This window comes from Rattus rattus, chromosome 1, assembly GCF_011064425.1.
Source record: "Rattus rattus isolate New Zealand chromosome 1, Rrattus_CSIRO_v1, whole genome shotgun sequence".
Classification (NCBI taxonomy): Eukaryota; Metazoa; Chordata; class Mammalia; order Rodentia; family Muridae; genus Rattus; species Rattus rattus.
Window position 1 is genome coordinate 62355281 of NC_046154.1, and position 7575 is coordinate 62362855.

The 7575-nt window shown below is 39.5% G+C and overlaps 1 non-coding gene across 1 annotated transcript; it reads left to right on the forward strand.

Annotated features, from left to right (window-relative positions):
* Positions 1–436: 436 nt before the first annotated feature.
* On the forward strand, positions 437–568 carry LOC116890574. Its single transcript, XR_004386740.1, has one exon. It is a non-coding gene; the product is annotated as a small nucleolar RNA SNORA17 (small nucleolar RNA).
* The last annotated feature ends 7007 nt before the right edge of the window (positions 569–7575 follow it).

Consider the following 7575-nt stretch of genomic DNA (forward strand, 5'->3'; position numbering starts at 1 on the left):
AATCTGTTCAGAGCGCTTAACACTAGAGGTACTTGGCATCTTCTTAGTTTAATATTAGCTGCACGGCTAAATTTTAATCAGCTCTGTTTAACTACATTTCTCAATTATGGATTTTGTTGTGGAGATATGAGTAGTCATTTGTGGTAACAGTAATGAGCCCTGTAATTTGTGGACTTTCTATTTCCTTTTTATTCCAGTTTGCAAACCAACAAGGTCTTTCTTCAGCTCATCTCTACTTTAATACTTTGTCAAATAAAGCTAGTTATATCCAATGCATGCTATTAAAAATTTCCAACTTATTTCTCCCATGCTCTCAGTTTGCTACACATATAAAATTCCTTCTAATGCATTGAATATAACAATTTAACCACTCCAGGAGAGCCAGGGCTGTTTCAGAAATCCTGTCTCCACAAACAAACAAACAAACACCATTGAACATTTTCTTAGATGTATTGCAGGCACTGCTGTTGTGTCACTTATGCATCCATAGGTGGCAGACAGGAGGGAGGCTATGTCTGTAGTTAATGTTCTGTCCTCTGAACATCTGAATGATTAGTAGCCTAAAATTCCCAGAAAAAAAGTGTGCCTAAGGTGAGTACCAGCCCGGCTTGGCAGGCATCAACTGCTCCAGCCCTAACAATACCATCCCTGACCACTGCCAGAACTGGGAGAAAGCTGGAGACTAGAAGAACCCTACCCAGGATTAAGGGGCCTGGTGGGAATGAGCCCAAAGCATAGAAATGACCCTCACAAAAGTGAGTCCCAGATGACTACTAGACCAGTTCCATGGGCACTGGACAGGGAGTTAGCCTGAGATAACCACCATTCTGGTACCATGAAGATCCAGGGGTAGGGATGAGGGGTAGGAGGTTGGGGGTGAGGCAGACTACTCCTGAGATGACCCCAGACACTCAGAATCCCCTGGTTCCATTAAGAGGAGCAAGTAAGTGCTGGGGAAATGGAAGAGAGGGAAAGGGAAATAGAAGGACGTGGGCAAAATGAAGAGAGGCAGAACTAGAGAGGCTTGAGAGTAGTGAGGAACAGCTTGATATGAGTAGCTGGTGATGCCACCTGAGACCATAATGGAGTCCTGGCCTATGGTGCCATTGAGAAGCCACATCTGAGTCTGAAGTCCTGCAGCAGCAGTTAGAGTCTGTTACCAGGAAAGCCAGGGTTTGGTCCCTGGTTTGGGACATGTTGATGTTTGAAGGCTGTGCAGAACCAGCTCCACCTGGTGTCATGGGAGACCTGGTCCTGGGAACATGAGAGCAGGAGAGTTGATCCCATCCCTAGACAGCTGCAGGACTCAGGAGAGTGAGCCCACAATGCAGGAGTTGTAGGTGAGTCAGCCCCTGACGACATGAGCTTGTGGGAGACCTGGTCTAACCACTTGTCTCCTGTGCAGTGGCATGGTTGAGAAAGAGATACCCTCATTCCTGCTCAATCCTCACCACTTTTGGCAGGTGAGATACCTGGCTCTGGGGCCATGAGCACAGGAGAACTGGCCCTGCCTCTCACCAGCTGCAGTGGGCCCTGGACCTTGCCAGGGAAGTACAGTAGAGCTGACCCTAGCTGAGGCGTGAGCACGGGAGACCTGGCTCTTCCACTTGTTTGCCTTGTGGTGACAAGGTCAGGGGAGAGATGACCACTCCCCCGCAACCCCCCTCCAGCCCTTTCCACCAACAGTGAGCAAGATACCTGGCTTTAAGGTCATCAGAGCAGGAGAATTGCTCCCCATCTGCTGCTACACTCATGAAAGCAGGCCCCACACCTCACCTGGGCAGCACTGTAGAGCTGGCCCTAAATGTGACCAGTGTGGGTGAGTGTGGGAGAGCTGCCCCTGCCTAATGTCTGCTGGGTGGAGGTGCAGATGAGGAAGAGACACCTTCCTCCCCTCCCTCTTCCCTTGTCATCTATGGCAGGACGGAATATTGGCCCTGGGGTCATGAGAGTGGGAGAACTGACCATGTCCCTCACTGGCTGCAACGCTTGGAAGAGTTGGCCCTGTTAGTGGGAGTTGCTGGTGAGCTGGCTCTGAAGGCATGAAAGCAGGAAAGCCAGTGGGCTGAATAGCACAGATACCTCTCAGGCCCAGAACTAGGGCTTTGAATTGGCACATCATTGATGCCTCCTACCAGACCAATGAGTCATTGCAGTTAACATTTGCTAGCAAAGAAGTTTAGACCAAAGGGTATACTGTGGGACACACTGTGACACACTACAGCTTCCACACTGAGATTTATTTCTCTGTTGGCGTTTTCAGATGTGCCCTGAAAACACACAAGCATCTATAAAAATAGAAACAAAAAGTAGAAAATCACAGACATTCAGTAGACCAGAGAAGAAAAGTGGCAGGAAGAAAAGTCAGCATCCTGAAAGCACAGGGTTGTTGATGACTTTGACGATGGAGAAAGGGAACCATCAATCAAGACATCCAGGTAACTGAGCTCCCCACACTGAGATTCTGCCCACAAACTGAAAAGAGCTTAGAAGGAAATTGCTTGTCCAGGTTCTAACTCTACTCTAACCCCCTCAAAAGAAGTAGCCTCAGAGGCACCATGATTTTAGTCTAATGATATCTTGTTTACATTTTATTTTAGTTTTAGGCATAATCTTACTATATTCTTCAGGTTGGTCTTCTATTCTTGATCCTTTAATCTCACTATGAAGACTACAGGAAGACTTCTATTTGTATACCTATTGACATATACTCCACCATGCCAAAATAAGCAAGTGATTTCTGATATATGAAGCCAAAGGACAGTAAATTTATGCTGCCTTAAAATGCTGAATGTATGGTAGATTGTTATAGAAGCAACAGCAGCAGCAGCAGCAGCAGCAGCAGCAACAACAACAACAACAACAACAACAACAACAACAAAACCCTAATAGAGCATTGCATGGAGGTAGACAAAAGCATAATGATTCATACAGTTTTTGTTATTGAGGATGAAATAGAACATACTAAACTATACATATGTTTTTAATAAATGAGACATAACACAAAAGACCTACAGGGACACATTGAAATAGTAATAAGCTATGATATATCAGATTTATTATAAGAATATATAATTAATAAAGTATTGTACTTGTGTAAGAACAATGTTCTCAAAATGATATCTTAGAAATAAATAAAAAAATTTTATGTAATATACACAAGAAAGGAAATCACTGAGGGGGGTATAGAAATAATTTGAGGAATAGTGCATGGTATTGACTATTAGTCAAAATAACCGTTTAAAAATCATGTGTGTTATTCCATATGAAATTGAGAATTGCTCTTTCAGTGTCTGTGAAGAACTTAGTTGTAATTTTGATGGGGATTGCATTGAATTTGTAGATTGTTTTTGGTAAAATGGCCATTTTTACTATGTTAATCCTACTGATTCATGAGCATGGGAGATCTTTCTATCTTCCAAGGTCTTGTTTGATTTCTTTCTTTAGAGACTGAAGTTCTTGTTATACAAATCTTTCACTTGCTTGGTTAGAGTTACACCAAGATATTTTATATTATTTGTAATTATTGTAAAGGATGTTGTTTTCCTAATTCCTTTCTTGGCTCTTTTTCCTCTGAGAAGAGGAAGGGTACTGATTTGTTTGAGTTAATTTTATATCCAGCCACTTTGCTGAAGTTGTTTATCAGCTGTAGGAGTTTTCTGGTAGACTTTTGGGGGTCATTTATGTATACTACCATATCATCCACAAATAGTGAAACCTTGATTCCTTCCTTTCTAATTTGTATCCATTTGATGTCCTTTTATTGTCTGATTGTTCTAGCTAGAACTTCGAGAGGTATATTGAATAGTAAAGGAGAAAGTGGGCAGCCTTTTCTTGTCCTGGATTTTAGTGTGATTACTTCAAGTTTCCATTTAGTTTGATGTTGGCTGTTGGTTTGCTGTATATTGCTTTTACTATGTTTAGGTATGTTCCTTGAATTCCTGATCTAAGACTTTAAACATGATGGGGTGTTATATTTTGTCAAAGGCTATTTTCATCATTTAATGGGATGATCATGTGGTTCTTTTTTCTTTGATTTTGTTTACATAGTAGGTTACATTGATGAATTTCCCTATATTGAATCATCCCTGCATCCCTACTTGGTGAATGATGGTTTTGATGTGTTCTTTGTGAGGGACTCAACTCACTTATAAAAAAACATAAGCTAACAAATTGGCTATGCAAACAAGATTCAGCATTTTGCTGCATACAAGAAACACAACGCAGTAACACAGACAAACACTATCTCAGAGTAAAAAAGGAAGGGAAAAGGTCTTCTAAGAAAATGGTTCCAAGAAACAAGCCTGCGTTTCCATCCTAATATCCAATAAAAAAGTCTTTCAACCAAAAGTTATCAAGCATGATGAGGAAGGACATTTCATATTCATCAAAGGGAAAATCCACCAAGACAAAGTCTCAATTCTGAACATGTATTCCCCAAATGCAAGGGCATCCACATTCATAAATGAAACTTTACTAAAGCTGAAAACACACATTGAACCCCCACAATAATGTGGAAGACTTTAAGACTCTACTCTCACCGATGGACAGGTCACTGAAACAGAAACTAAACAGAGACAGAGTGAAACTAATAGCGCTTATGAACTAAATGGATTTAACAGATATCTACAGGACATTTCAGCATCTAATGGTACCTTCTCCAGAATAGACCATATAATTGGTCACAAAACAACCCTCAACCAATACAAGAAGATTGAAATAATCCCCTGCCTCCTATCAGACCACCATGGCCTAAAGCTGGTCTTCAATAACAGCAAAAGCAAGAGAAAATCCATATACATGTGGAAACTGAACAACTCTCCACTCAATGATAACTTGGTCAGTGAAGAAATTAAAGACTTCCTGGAATTTAATGAAAATGTTGATTCATCATACCCAAAGTTATGGGACACAATGAAAGCAGTGCTAAGAGGAAAATTCATAGCAGTAAGTGCACTGGTAAAGAAACTGGAGAGATCTTACACTAACAACTTTTTTTTTTCGGAGCTGGGGACCGAACCCAGGGCCTTGCGCTTGCTAGGCAAGCACTCTACCACTGAGCTAAATCCCCAACCCCCTTACACTAACAACTTAACAGCCCATCTGAGAGCTCTAGAACAAAAAGAAGCAAACTCACCCAAGAAGAGTAGATGTCAGGAAATAGTCAACCTCAGGGCTTTCATTAAACAAGTAGAATGATGTAAAGAATCAGCAAAACCAAAAGCTGCTTTTTTTTTTGTTTTTTTGGTTTTTTTTGAGAGAGAGAGAATCAACAAGATAGATACCCACTACCCCAGCCAAACTAAGTAAAGGGCCCAGAAGCAGTATCCAAATTAACAAAATCAGAAATGAAAGGGGAGACATAACAACAGAAATGGAGGAAATTAAAAAATTCATCAGATCCTACTACAAAAGCCTATACTCAACAAAACTGGAAAATCTAGATGAAATGGATGATTTTCTAGACAGATACCACATACCAAAGTTAAATCAAGAGCAGATAAACTTCCTAAACTGGCCCATATCCCATAAGAAAATAAAGAAGTCATTAAAAACTTCCCAACCAAAAAAAGCCCAGGGCCAGATGGATTTAGTTCAGAATTCTATTAGACCTTCAAGAAGACCAGATACCAATATTCCTCAAACTATTACATAAATTCATTCTATGAATTTATACTAATTCTATGAATTATACTAATTCATTCTATGAAGCCAGAATTACTCTGATACCTAGACCACAAAAGGACCCTACCGAAAAAGAAAACGTCTGCTTATGAATATTGATGTGAAAATATTCAATAAAATTCTTGCAAACTGAATCCAAGAACACATCAAAACCATCTTTCACCACGATCAAGTAGGCTTCATCCCAGGGATGCAAGGTTGGTTCAATATATGAAAACCCTTTAAAGTAAAACACCATGTAAACAACCTCAAAGGAAAAACATTCACACGATCATCTCCTTAGATGCACAAAAAGCATTTGACAAATACAACAACCCTTCATGTTAAAAGTATTGGAGAGATCAGGAATTCAAGTCCCATTACTAAATGTAATAAAAGCAGTTTACTGCAAACCAACAGCTAATATCAAATTAAATGGAGAGATACTTGAAGCAATCCCACTAAAATTGGGAACAAGACAAGGATGACCACTCTCCCCATATCTATTCAATATAGTACTCAAAGTGCTAGCTAGAACAATAAGACAACAGAAAGAGATCAAGGGGATACAAATTAGCAAAGAAAAAATAAAGATATCAGTATTTGCAGATGACACCATAGCAGTATATAAGTGACTCCAAAAATTCTACCAGAGAACTTCTTCAGCTGATAAACAACTTCAGCAAAATAGCCGGATATAAACTTAATTCCAATAAATCAGTAGCCTTCCTTTATACAAATGATAAACAGGCTGAGGAAGAAATTGCATCAATATTTATAAGTGAAGTTGGTCTGAAGTTCTCTTTCTTTCTTGGGTCTTTGTGTGGTTTATGTATCAGAGTAACTGTGGCTTCATAGAATGAATTAGGTAGTGTTCCTTCTGTTTCTATTTTATGGAATAGTTTGAGGCATATTGATATTAGCTTTTCTGGTAGAATTAGTGCACTAAAACTATCAGGCCCTGGATATTTACTTTTGTTTGGCAGAATTTTAATAACTGCTTCTATTTCCTTAGGGGTTATGGGATTGTTTAGATAGTTTAACCGATCTTGATTTAACTTTGATGTGTGCTGTCTGTCTAGAAAACCATCCATTTCGTCTAGAGTTTCCATCTTTGTTGAGCACAGCCTTTTGTAGTAAGATCTGATGGTTTTTTGAATTTCCTCAGTTTCTGTTATGTCTCTTTTTTCTTTCTGACAGTATTAATTTGGGTGTTGTCTCTGTGTCCTTTAGTTAGTTTGGCAAAGGGTTTATCTACCTTGCTGTTTTTCTCAAAGAATTAGCTCTTTGAATTTTGTTGATTCTTTGTATCTTTCTCTTTGCTTCTGTTAGGTTGATTTCAGCCCTGAGTTTGGTTATTTCCTGAAATCTACTCCTCTTGAGTGTTTGCTTCTTATTGTTTTAGATATTTCATGTGTGCTGTTAAGTTGCTAGTGTATGATCTCTCCGATTTCTTTATGAAGGCACTTGGTGCTATGAATTTTCCTCTTTGCACTGTTTACATTGTGTCCCATAATCTGGGTATGCTGTGCCTTCATTTTTATTAAATTCTAGAAAGTCTTTAATTTCTATCTTTATTTCTTCCATGACAAGTTATCATTGAGTAAAGAGTTATTTCTGGGGGAATCTCCCTCCCTGAGCTGTAGGTGTACTACAGAGCAACAGTGATAAAGAACCTCATGACTGAGGTACAGGAACAGACAGGTCAATTGATGGACTAGAATTAGAGACCCAGAAATAAACCTACATACCTATGGATTCTTGATCTTTGACAATGAAGCCCAAACCATACAGTGTAAAACGGAAAGCAATTTCAATTAATGGTGCTAGTCTAACTGGCAGTCTGTATGTAGAAGAATGCAAATTGATTCATATTTATCACCTTGTACAAAGTGGATCAAGGACCTCCAC